General features: G+C 43.6%; 1 pseudogene; it reads left to right on the top strand.

Moving 5' to 3' along the window:
* Window positions 1–4,631: 4,631 nt before the first annotated feature.
* On the top strand, window positions 4,632–7,597 carry LOC146860459 (uncharacterized; annotated as a pseudogene).
* The last annotated feature ends 6,331 nt before the right edge of the window (window positions 7,598–13,928 follow it).

Here is a 13,928-nt window from a genome sequence, read left to right as displayed (position 1 = left end):
CAACCTTCTGCTGTTGCTGCGGATGATTACACCCCTCGTTCTGCACCTGTTGATTCAAGGATTGATTATCATTATTCACTAATGGTGGATTCGTACACTCGGATCTCCAGTGCCATAATTTTCCGCAGTTGTGGCACGGAAATTTTTTCTTCGCCTCCTCAATGTTCCCCTTACCTTTTCCTGTACCATATCTGGGCCTATTTCCTGGATTATTTGCTTGTTCAACCAGCTGTGCTTCTTGTCTTTCTGCAACCTTCACCTGTGCCCACATCGCTTTTTCCTTCAGTTTTCTTTGTTTCGCCTCAATTTCATCACTGAAGTACTTCGCATGTCTCAAGATCTCATCAATCTTCTTACTCTGCCAATCAACTGTGTGCTCACGTATCATTTCACTGATTTCGGGTCGCAAACCATATACAAATCTGTATACAAAATGACTCAAATCCCTATCACCCAGATGTTCATCTCCACTGAACTGTTTAAAAGCCAGTATTAACCTTTCATAAAAGGCATGAACTGATTCTTTTACTTCCTGATGTGTTCGATCTATCTAACCCAATCTGTCTCTTTAGGTGGTACCTTATTCTTCAAGAACACTATGACCTGTTCGTATTTCTTCATAACCTCTGGGTCTGGAGCTCCTGTCTTTGGATCTCTCGGGTATTCTTTAGTGGGCCAATCTATGACTATTTTACGCTCTGCCCACAAGTCTGCTGGAACAATTATATCAAACAGACTATTCAGGTCAATCCACCGCACTTTTGACAATTTCACAAACCTATCAACCTGCCTATACCACTCGACAGGCTTCTCTCTCAGTCGAGGGAAATCATTTGTAAATGACAAAATATCCTGCCTAGTCCATGGGACATGTACATATCCTCCTCCAGGAATCTCTCTCATAGGATAAGCATCCACTGTTTTTTTCCTTTTCTCTCATGGGGAATGCTGAGTAAGTTCTGTCCATTGTATCTTCTCTTTTCTAATACCATCTATCCTTCCACTTTTCCACATCACCCCATTTTCGCAATAATCCAATCATTTCCTTAATCTGCCCTGTTCGACCAACATCATTTAGATTCTCAATATCCTTATCCGTAAAATCCACTCGGTAAGGCTTCTGTAAAGCTTTCACTTTATCCATGTCAATTCCCATTTCACTCGCTATTCCTTTTAACCTATCATGTGTATTGTTAGCCCTCCATGTGATGCTCTTGCACATGAATAACAACTCTCCATCATGAGGATTTTTTTACGTTTCTGTAGGAATTGTTCCCGCTATAAGCTCCTCCAGTTCTATACGCAACCTGGCTACATCAATTGCCTGAGAATCTTTGTCCTTCCTTTGGAGAGCTTTCAACCAATCATTCAAATCCTCAGCCGTTATTCCTGTAGATTTTTCTGTACTCACTTGTTCTGCCATCCTCTGTGGTTCCAAAATTGATCCTCCCATCATAACATTTCTTTCTACACAACCAGTATTCAATCCTGAGTTAGGCTGTACATTTAACTCTCCACCACATATGGTATGTCTCAACTGATTCTCTCCCGTCCTCATTCCTGACTGCTCCGGAGAACTAACTAGTCCATTTCCTACATATGGTACTGTTAAACCACTTTCACCCATTCTTTGCTTATCAAAAATAGGCATAACCGGACCTATGGTTACAGGCACTGTAACAGCTTCTAGATTCTTGGTTAGTTCCCTGATTTTCTCTGTCAACTCAAATGTTGTTCTTGCTAATTCTCTTGTTTTTTCATCCTCGATTTCATTCTCTCTTTCTCTCTCTCGCTCCCTTTCTCTTTCCCTTTCTGGGGTAGCAACTGGTGTTCTCACTTCCGGTTCTGGTCTATATGGAGGTGGTCTCTTGTAAATCATGTCATCCAAGACTTCATTCTCATATTCATTAGCCCCATACCTTCTCAATTCTGCATTATGTACCTTATCCATACCTTTCCTCCCTTCTGTTTCCTCAACAGTTCTCACAGGATATAGTCCCTCAGTCATACTAGCATCTCGCCATCTCCTCATTCGATCATGATGAGTTTCACGGTCATATTTCCTCCCAAACACATACCTATAATTACCTCCACTCCTCTGTTTTTCTCGCTCATGCACCTCATCTTCCCATTCTACCAATGACTCGAACTGTGTCGGCCTTGGTCTAGGCTCTAGACTCATCATTCTCTCCCGTAAATTTCTTAACACGGCCAGATTAAATGAACCATGTTCCGGGAATGCTAAAACACCATCTTCTCTAGTATATTTAGCCCAATTGTCTAACCAAATACAGGTATGATACCCATATTTCGCAACCATGAAGGATGCAGGGGTTCTTGTCGGAGGTAGTAACTCACCTTCTCTAGTTACTATATCCTTATCCTTGTCAAACCATTTTTTAATTTTACTGAACAAGGATTTCTTTTTCTTTTCCTCTGTTTGGTAATACATTTTTGCGTTTACCACAACCCTCTAGTCCTTTCTACAACTGTACGATCTTTTTTCCAATAACAGCGTGACCCACACTAACGCACCAATCCCAGAGCGTCTACGTCACCCTGTACTCCTTCCAATCCCTGCGCGGCTCACACCAACGCACCAATCACAGTGCTTTCACTGTTCTAACCCACTGTCCAAACACAGCGCAGTCTTTCTGACGTCAGCAGTCGCTGCAGTCGCTTCTACTCCTGTCACTCGACTCGTCTACCCCTCCTTTACAAAACCTTCTTGGTAGACTCTGTTTCAAATACTACAAATCTATTAGTTACAACATATAAACATCTCCATTGTCTGCTCCGCTTACCACAGAATAGAAAAGACCTTTCTCACGAGAATCCCGCTTCTCTCTAGAACAGCGCTTACCTCTGCTCTACTACGGAATTATTACTTTCGTTGACACAGTAGCACATCCCTCTACCTAAGACCAGAACTTCACAGATAACCTTCGCAACCATACACACTTCTCTTATACAGAAAATATATCTCTAGTAGTAACACACGACGATGTCACTGAATCGAACCCAGACAATGCGACGTCCAACGTCAATTGTCACACACTTTTCCCTGCATTCGTACAGGGCCAACAATCCCGCCTTTCCCGTGAGCAGCACTTACTTCCCTCTGCCCTACTACGGAACTGTCACCGACTCCCTACGTCCCAGAAGCCATACACACTACATATAACTCAATACGATGACTTCAACATATAGTGTTAGTACATATATCAACATCAATCAATAAATCCAAAAGCCTATGTACAAGCAATCTATCAGATCAAAATAATAATCAAAACCATCATACTGCTACCAGGAAACTGCTGCAGATCAAAGCTTATAAATTCTCCCTACTTCCACGGACAAAGTAATTTCACAGTCATGCGCACATACACTCATCATACGCTGGTGGGGCCCATTACACCAACATTCATTCTATTACTCTATCCACACTAAATATAAGCGAGAACTCTTTAATCAATCTGCACCTAATTTGAGGTCAATGCAACCAAATTGAATTATTTTGAGTCTTGATAAAAACAATTTAAACACATCTGAAATCTCAATAACATGACAAAGAAATGATCACCCGACACTGTAATTCAAACAAGAATTATTTTTATCTAAATTAATTCATATGAAAAGTCATTCAATTGCAAAATCATTATTCTCATATTTACCTATTCTGGCTAAATGTCGTTCTCTAAGTCAGGACAGGTCTCTCAGTAAAGAATTAAAGTCTCTCGAGTTGTCATGTAGAGTCACCGTCCTCTCGGTCAGCATCGGTCTTCTGAGCATAAGTTCAGGAAGAAGTAGCCACAGACCCTCTCTAGTCTAGTAATATTTATACTAAAATTTACATATTAAAAGTTACAAACACAGCTCTAAAACATCCGTTAAGCAGGAAAAGATGTCAGCTTGCAACATTTAGAAGAATCTCCGCTCTCGGATATCTCGAAATTCAAAACAAGAAAAAGGAAGTCCAAAACTAATTCGTAACATTCACGGATGTCTTTCTCCAGAATTGTATCACTCGCAGTGAAGCCACCACAAGTTTATCAAAAATGTTCATTTGTGACAAATGTTCTCTACCAAGGATAACTGGCGGTCATCCCAGACTTGTCATCTTTTTTCATAACTTTTAGTTTAGGCAGAGGCCGAGGTCACAATCAGCGAAGCCTCTCTTCATATTTCATCTACTCAAATGCAGGCTGTAGATGTCGGCCATTTTCTTAGCAGGCCACAATGGACAACTTAATTAAAAAGAAACACAAAATAACGTTACCACATTGTATTGATTATACAGTGTTAATTCCCACTAATACCCTTATGTGTATGTATTTATCTAGCCATTTGCAACATAAAAAAGGCATTAAAGCATATTATTTTAAAGCGCAATCACATAACAAAAATCACATAAGCCACACTTATTTAATTAATTTGCTCATCAACTTAGTTCACTTATTAATTTAGCCATGCAATTGCATTCCCACGTATAGTTCTTTCATTAATAAGGTTGGTTAATAAAAAACTCGACAAAACTTAGTACTTAATAATTAATCATTAGTAATTTTAATTATGACATACACAAATATAAACTGATGTTTGGGTTTAAGTAGAAAACCCTGCTCCAGCAGATGTCGCCTACTGGGCCATATCAGAGAGATTACCAGCAACAACTCCAGCAGCTGAATACGCTACAACAGCCACAGCAACAGAAACCACAACAGCAGAAGGCACCACAACTCCTACAGCCTGAGGTCCAGCAACAGAAACCAATGCCACAGCAGCCACAAGTGCTGCAGCAGAAGATGCCACATCAGCCGAGTCCAACAGAGCAGAAGAAGCAGGTAGATCAACAACATAACCTGCAGCAAAAACCACCTCAGTTTCATCTACACCTACAACACCAGCAGAATTTACTGCCGTCTCAGTAGCATCAGTAGCAGTATTCACGTAATCCAAGAAATGCCTGGAGGAAAAAGTACACTTTAGTGAATAAACATCAAGTAACTACCAGTCCCCCCGGGGACGTGAATGTACCTAATGCTTCTTCCAGCACCTTACAAGGCCTTGCTCAGAAGCCTGACCCAAAGATGATCCTTCCTAAGTGGTCTGAGACTTTAACTGTGAAGAACAAACTAGGCTCTGAAATATATCAGCCTGTTTGGACTAACACTGCTTCTAATAAACAAGTAACTGATGTACATACAGCACAGAAGGTTCTCTCCACTGTGAACTCAGGGACTTCGGTTTCTCGAACCATTATGACCAGGACCCAAACTGATGGCAGTGAAGGACAAGTAAAGCCAGGGACCCCAATTTCTCAAACTGTTGTGACCAGGACCCCAACTGTTGGCAGTAAAGAGCCCAGGAAAGCCTTCTCCCAGAGCTGTGCTTCTATCAAAGCGACAAAGTCGGGTTGAAGCAGAAGGCCAAAGGAAACAAGCTTGTCTGAAACTGCAGTCAGAGAGACCAGCAACTCTTCAACTTCATTTGTAAAGGCCACAAGGTCAGGGAACAGTGTAACAGAGTGGACTTCTGAACTAATCTAAACTTGCAGTAAAGTTGCTTTGGCTTTATCGAACAAGCTACAAAAATCTTTTCCTGCACAAGAGCTGCTTTGGACCTCTCCAGCGAGAAAACCAGCCACCCTGGTCCTGTCGCCACAAAACGTGAGAAGCTGTGGAGATCTCATGGCGCCCAGCAGCTCCACTCTGATTGCTGCTCCTGCTACCACTGTTTACCCTCTATAAACGAGACTGGTAACAGCTCATAAGATTTTCAGTTCCCAGAGAAGTGTTAACCCCACACCCTCTGGAAAGCTATTTAAATGTAGGAAAATGAAATACAGCTGGGTGGGGAACTCTGTGCGAAGGACACAGACAGTAAGAAAATCGTCAAGTCCAACAACTCCTGAAAGTGTCAAAAATGCACCAGTTGGTCCTCAGAAGACACTTACACCAAAGGTGTTGCCAAAAGGCGATGCGCACGCCAAGTCAAAGAAAACCACTACACCTCCAAAAGGCGGGGCATCTGGCAACAAGTACAAGTGGAAAGCAGCCACTGCTGTGCAGTCCTTCATACCATGCAAATCCAAGTTCAGGTGGCAAGCGGAGGTTCAGCGAGGGCGTGGTGGATCTATTCTGCATGTGCCAGCCAAGGCGGCTGCTTCTAGCTTTACCAAATCATTTGGTGATTCTGCACATCCTGAATACAAAATGAAAAGTCGCACCAAAATCATCGATAGGAAAAGCTTTACTAGTTCCCCGACAGATAAGAAAAGCAACTCACTACCACAGGATAGCATTAAAGGTTGCTACTGTCTCAGAGGGAGTACACCTTCAAAGATGCAGACAGAGAAGAACATCTCTCCTATGGGGCTGGTCCAAATCAGTAAGCACAAACTGCGTCCTTTGCCTGTCTTGAAGCAGTAGTCGCTTAAAAGAAAAGGCTGCAGCCCTCAGGCATTCCAAAGTCCCCGCAGCACTAGAGTGATAAAGACCTGCTACAAGATCGTGAAGCGGAGCTCCGCGGCCCTCCCTTCTGGCTCCGCGGCGGCCTCTCTCAGCCTTACTCTTTTGTGGAAGGAACGGAAGCTCGAAGCAGCGAGGTGGTTGTTGGCAAATCGCATGCGCAAGATCTCTCCAACTGGTAAACCTAACCAGCTGCAGCAGTAGTGCTGGAAGTGCAGCGGAATGCGCTGAATTGGAGGAGTGATGTACAGGGTGTCTGACAACAAATTACCCAAGCACACCAGTCCAACCATTAACACCAGCAACAAGTACTTCGCCCGATTAGGACGCTTTGATGCTTCTCCAAACAGCCCCAGTTACATTTCCCCAACCTCTTCAAGCAGATCAGCAACAGCTAGCCGCAGCCACCACATTGAAGGTCGCGCTGTTCAGCATAGTCTGGCGATTATCCGCCAAGCAGAAGAAGGAGAAGAAAAAGGAGTACTGTATGTACTACAACCGCTTTGGAAAGCATAACTTAGAAGAGAGCTGCCCCTACATCCATGACCCTGAAAAAGTGGCCGCGTGCAACAGGTTTTTGTAAGAAGACTGATGGGACATGCTCCTTTCCCCACGAGGTTTCCAAAGACAAGATTCCTGTTTGCTCTTTCTTCCTGAGAGGCATCTGTAGCAATAACAACTGCCCCTACAGCCAAAGAGTAAGTGTCTAAGAAGGCTGAGATTTTCCAGGATTTCTTGAAGGGCTACTGTCTGTCCCATGGCTGAAAAGTGTAAGGAGAATCACACCCAGCTGTGCCCAGACTTTGCCAAGAAGGGCAGCTGCCACAGAGGGTCCAAGTATGAACAGCAGCACTGCCAGCACAAGTGGCCGAGGAGACAGCCTCACACTACTGAGCACTTGGACCAGTACAGGACTCTAAAGCAAGCGAGGCCCAGAGAGGGCACATCCAGAGTCAGCAGGTCCCATGAAGAGAGAGAGGTCTTTGTCGGAAAACGCTGGACCCTCCGGATTACAGAAGCTTCCATCTTTCATCTCTCTTAAGTCATCGCCTACCACAGTGGTACCCCTCAGCAGGAACCGCCTATTTATTACTTTATTATTATTTGAAGGGTTTTATAAAGCATGAACATGACTCCAAAGGGGTTTCAGAGCACTGTAGAAACAGTATATAAGATGAAACAAGTCAAGGTATTACATTAATACATATAGGTGGTCAGGGCAACAGTAACATGAGAAAGAGAAAATCAGGAAAGACTAAGTAACAGTACATCACAAGAATCTCATTGAGGGTAAGAAGTGATGAAAGTGGAAAGACGATTCAAATCAAGCAGAGGCTGTGAAGGGAAATTCCAGATCTGCTCTCCTCGAGTCCTTATTGCACTCTACCCTGGACCCAGCAAGCCGTGGAGTGGTAAACAACCTCAGGAACTATCAGCTGAGATCCGCCTAGCCTTGCCTCAGAAAGCCTGCTGCCTGGCCCCAGGCAGGGATTGCCTGTGCTTGTGTGAGTGCCTGTGTGCTGCCACGGCAGTCTTTGCTTGTGTATGTTCCCACTGCGTAGGACTGAGTGATGACATTGGGGGACAGCACATAGAAACACTATGTTCTTTCTTTACATTTTAATAGTATTTTAAAGTTTTGAGTAGATTGTTTTTTTCTGTGACCCTGCTCACCTTCTTAATATTTTACAGTTTCACTACGGGATGGGTTTTCCAGCACTGCCCTTAGATTTGTTTCCTGCATAGAGTCGATCCTGGTCAAGCCGCATAAAATGTTAACAAAGGTAGGGCTTGAAATCTTGCTAAATCTGTATTTAAACGGGGCTCTCAGAATCAGTTATTGCCTGTTAGTTTTACAGTCTTGTTCTAACGTTTGCTACCTTCAAAACTAAGGTAACAAAATACAACACATTTGGAGGGCTTTGTTGATTATTTCATAATAAAATAACTTGAATGTGGCTGTCATAACTGTTCCAGCTCTCTGCTACAATTTATCTGAGATGGTCACCCACTGTGGCAACTGCCTGATGCCCATGGCTGTAAAGATGTTGTTCATGGCTGCATACCTTAATACTGTGAATAATCACTGTTGTTAATTATTCTTTTTGCTCCCCGTTAAACCTTCACGTCTGAAGCCAATTCCTTCTTCCCAGTTTTCTTCAATAAAAAAACATATATATATATATATATATATTCACTGAAAAAACCATAGGTTTCAGGGGCGTTATAGTTAGCTGGACTTTTCACTCGTACAAAACCATAGAAATTCCCCCGTTATAGTTAGTTCAGCTAACTATAACTCGCGCGCCCGCAATGCACTGCTGATGACGTCACATATTACATCACTCATGACATGGTCAGTGACATCACTCATGACATCACTGATGACATCACTGATGACATCATCCTTGTGATAGAGTGGCAGACCTCCTCTCCCCCTAATATAACCTTTGATACACACATTCAAAAATAGAAATTAAAATTTTCAAAACAATGGACATACCAATACCAGTTACAACAACCTATTCAGTACTGCAAGGAGGGGGCGTGGCCTCCGGTGCGATGCCGGTCTTTTATTTATTTATTTTTAAGAAGGAGGGCTGTGTGGCCCCCTTTCTTTTTCTAATTTATTAGCCCTGGGGACCCCTAATTTTTTTGTTGAAAAAAAATTAATTTGGCCCTCCCAAGGCCTTAATCGGCCCCGGGGACCCCAACCCCCAGGTCATGGCCTTTTTAAAAAAAATGTATTCTTTAGGAGGGGGGCTATGTTGCCCGCCTCCTCAGGCCACTTATGGCCCCGGGGACCCCATCCCCTTTGTTTTTTATTTTAAAAAAATATATATATATTTATAGAAACACCTAGGACATGCTAGACAAACCGTATGTACCTATCACAATGACGATTTGCGTGATATTCATTAAAAGGCGACTATGCATACAATGAATCCACGTAGAATGTATTCACACCGCTAGTGAAGCTCTGACATGTCTGACACCCTACCGTGCCTAATCCCGGCGCCCCCGCTGGTGGGTACTCTCCAAGTAGACACCCTTGTCGTTTATTTATACAAACATGGGTAGCTATTGACGGGCACATTTAATACACATGCACACCAAGCCATTCAAAGGGGATTCGACAAAAATTAGACCAAACTATGCAAGAAACCCCCTCACGGTTAATAAAACACACATCCACCGCCGGATGTGTAATACTTTTTATTTTACTCTCTGGAAAGGAGACAAACCTCACTTGAGAGTCACAGCGTGCTCCTGGCTGAGCCCAATGCTGTGTTACACCCACCAGTGCCCGCCGAGTGCCAGACACCTCTGTGTTGTATTCCACCAGCTAGTGCGTATGCTATGACACTCTCTAGCCCATGTGCACTATAACACCACCCCGTGAATATGTCATGCCACACTTGCCTTCGCACGGGTTATATTGCCCCATCTAACGTGCCTTCCTCGATGCCTATGTTATAAAGCACAGCGCTATGCCATACATATTACAATCTGGGATCCATATCTTTGTCACATTGCATATGCAATGTTACACTACCCAGCCCATATTTTATATTACAACTTTAGAGACTACTTAGGTTACACAACACTGCCCTGTGCATATTACACTCCAAGGCGCATATCACATAGCAAGCGCTAGTGCCTGTGCTATCTCGTGCTCTCCAATGAATCTTTCATTGCGCACAATGTATTGTATATTATATTTCACGCCCCGGTTCATCTTATATCACACTTTTTGGTGCATAGTTTATACCATATACTATATCTAGTTTTCATTTTCAATCGTGCTCTCAGGACTATGTTCTATATAACACTGCGTCCACCGAACCTTTTCACGGGCATTACATTTTGCGATGGGGGTGGAGGGTCAGGGGATGTTTCTGCCAAGTGAGCCCGGAGTCACAGTCCCAAACGTCCTCTTCTTCTTGAATAAAAGTGAGATTATGCTGCATACTTGTTCATATTTTAAGTAGTTCGCACAGACACACATTTTAAAAACAATAAAGTGCCTAATACCCACCTTCTATGAACAGTTAGCTTGCTGCCCCATCCACCTCCTCCCTATCCTCAGTTGTCTGAATCCATGGACTAGCCTCCTCCCTCCTGCTATGCATGGTCTGATCTGCTGCCACTGCCCTGCATTTAGCATGATGTACCAGTCCACTCATCCTGCCCTCCATTGCCCAATTCTATGGCCCATCATTGACCTCCTGCTTAGCCTCTGTGCTTTGCTTGCTGCCCCTATTCTCCTTCCCCCTGCCCTCCGATGTCTTTGTGCATGCCCCTGCTCCACCCTTTTTGACCACCATGTTCCATGGACCTGCCACTCCTATCTACTCTGAGTGTTCTGTTGAGCTGCCACTCCCCTACCACCTGCCTAGCATTGTCAGATGACTGTAACCTGTCCCTGCCACCTCCACACTGCCTGTCCACATGCCATGCCCCTATCCCCTTCCTCCTGTCCTCCATGGTCCATTTTACTGCCACACCCTTCTGCCCTCCCTGGTCTGTTGTGCTGCAACTGCTCCTCCTGCCTGCCCCGCGCGGTCTGTTGTGAGGCCCCTTCCCCTGAACTCTCTTGTCTGTGCCCAGGTCCTGACCCTACCTTCTATCCTCCATGGTCCTTTGTGCATGCCCCTGCACCCTCCTTCTTGCCCATCATAGCCATTGTGCTGCCACTAACCCTCCCGCTTGCCATGCATGGTCTTCTGTGCTGCCATGGCCCCTACCACCTTCCCTGTGTGGTCAGCTAGCTGCTCCTGACCCCCTCCCACCTTCCCTCCATGGTCTGTGTGTATGCCATCATAGTCTCACTGTTGCTCTCCATGGTGTGTCTTGTTTCTAGTGCCCATCCTGCCTGACCTCCATGGTCATCTTGCTGCTCCTGCCCTGCCCCCTTGCCCCCAGCCCTCTGTTTCCATGTGCAGACCCCTATTCCCTCCCTCCTGGCTTGTCGGTTCCATTGTAATGCCCCTGATCCGTCCCTCCTGCCCTTTATGGTCTGTTATGCTGCAGCTTTCTCTCCTGTCTGTCCATTATGGTCAGCTAGCTACCAATGCCTCTTTTCCCTCTGTTGTCTGTTGTCCATGTGCATGGTCCTGTCCCCTCCCTATTGCTTTCTATGGATTGTTGTGCTGCACTCCGGTCCCGCATGCCCTGTGTGGTGTATTGTGCTGCTGCAAACCCTGATGCCTGCCCTGTATGGTCAGTTTGGTGCACCTCTCAATGCCCCTCCTGTCCTCTGTTATCCGAGTCCATGTCCCTACCCCAATTCCTCCTGCCTACCATGATCCAATGTACCATACTTGCGAACATTTTGAACTTGGTAAGAGGGAGATTTTGAAATAAAACTGGGGTATTGATTTTTGCCTTTGAGTTACATTGAAAAAGAGAAGATTGTAGACAGGAAACAGATCAAGTAAAGCCCATTTGAGCTTAAAAACATTGGACGTTTCCTGGCTGAAACGGGTCTGTTGGCATGTATGGTTGTATGACCACTGCCTCTTCCTTCTGCCCACAATGGTCTATTATATTGCCACAGCCTCTCTTGCCAGTCCTGTATTGTTGGTTTGTTGCCCCTGCCCCCCTTTCCACTGCCCTCCATAGTCTGTTGTGCTGCCACTACCCTTCCTGCCTGCCTAGTGTGGTCAAATTGTTGCCTCTGCACTCTCCTACCTGCCTTCAATTTTCAGAGTCCGTGCCCCTGGCCTCTGCCTCTCAACAGTATCCCAATGAACAACTAGATTGCTAACATTCTATATTTATTACAAAAGTGTGGAATGCCTGACGTCATCTTGATGTAATCAAAACTGTAATGCCTAGAGCATTTCCTTTAGAAATTACATATATGAGAGGGTCTTATTTGCATCAAAATTATGGTTAGTGCTCTAAAAAACTAAAATGAGGACATATTTTCTGAGTTTTAAAATAGCGACAAAGAACTTTTAAATTATTTGTAATCTTAGTTTTTTTATCCAGTTGACCACTTGATTAAATGTTGCATCCAAGGGGAGAGGGTGTGGTGTTACTTCCAGAGCTGCAGACTTTGCAACTGGGGATCCAGGTTGGAGTTTCTGCTTCAGCTCAACATTCTGTGATTCTGGTCAAATCACTTAATCTCCCCATGTCTACAACCAAAATGAATTTGATCTTGTGTGAGGTAACCAATGTTCATGTAAAGCACTCCAATACCTGACAAGTCTGCACTATATAAAACTGCAAATACACAAAAAATAAGTGTTTTGCACACTTCTGTCATTGGGCTACATTTGGGCTACATCTGGGTGATATGTGGGCTACATTTGGGCTCTTTTGTCTATGGTGGCCATTTTAGGAGATTTATTTGTTATGAAGTTTCCTAATTTCCTCATTTACTGCAGTCACCTCAGTAGGAAATGCTTTCAGTTTTTTACTTTGATTCCATCAAGAATGTATTCAGATATGTCACACATATGCCATAAATTCTGAATGTTAGCACTCTAGTTGCTCATTAGATTACTGTAGTAAAGCTACTGCTCACCACAGAAGTCTGCTGCTAGTATTAGAAGTGCATGTTTCAGTCTGCATATCAGAATTTTTTAATGAAATAGAAGAGGATTTGAGAAGTCACTCAAAATGTGCCCTAATTTTTCTTTCTTCAGCACTAATCATAATTTCTATGGCAAAATGAACCCCCTCATTGTGTTCCTTTTTAAATTAAATGTTTTAAGTGTTACCAGTTTATTCCAATCAAGATGGCTTCAGGTGTGCCATACTTTTGTCATAAGTAAGACAGTAAGCGCACTAGTTGTTCTTAAGAACACTCTGGGACATTCTGTCATTGGGCTATACTTGGGCTACATCTGGGTGATATTTGGGCTACATTTGGGCTCTTTTGTCTCTGGTGGCCATCTTGGGAGATTTATTTGTTATGAAGTTTCCTAATTTCCTCATTTACTGCAGTCTCGTCAGTAGGAAATACTTTCAGTTTTTTACTTTGATTCCATCAAGAAGGCATTCAGATGTGTCACACATTTTCCATAAATTCTGAATGTTAGCACTCTAGTTGATCATTAGATCACTGTAGTAAAGCTACTGCTCACCAGGCAAGTCTGCTGCTGGTATTCAAAGTGCATGTTTCACTCTGCATGTCAGAATGTTTTTATGAAATAAATGAGGATTTCAGAAGTCAAAATGTGCCCTAGTTTTTCTTTCTGCAGCACTAATCATAATTTATATGGCAAAATGAACCCCCTCATTTTGTTCCTTTCTAAATTAAATGTTTTAAGTGTTACCACTTTATTCCAATCAAGATGGCTTCAGGTGTGCCATACTTTTGTCATAAGTAAGACTGTTAGCGCTCTAGTTGTTCTTTAGAGCACTCTGGGAAGCTGCAGTAGAACACAAAGGAATCAACTGACAGTCTCTGCCCTTGTTGGATGTACATGTTTTACTGAGAAT

Source organism: Triturus cristatus, chromosome 3_1, assembly GCF_964204655.1.
Source record: "Triturus cristatus chromosome 3_1, aTriCri1.1, whole genome shotgun sequence".
In the NCBI taxonomy this organism is placed as follows: domain Eukaryota; kingdom Metazoa; phylum Chordata; class Amphibia; order Caudata; family Salamandridae; genus Triturus; species Triturus cristatus.
Note: the sequence above shows the minus strand (reverse complement) of the source record. Positions and strands in the feature narration are given on the sequence as shown.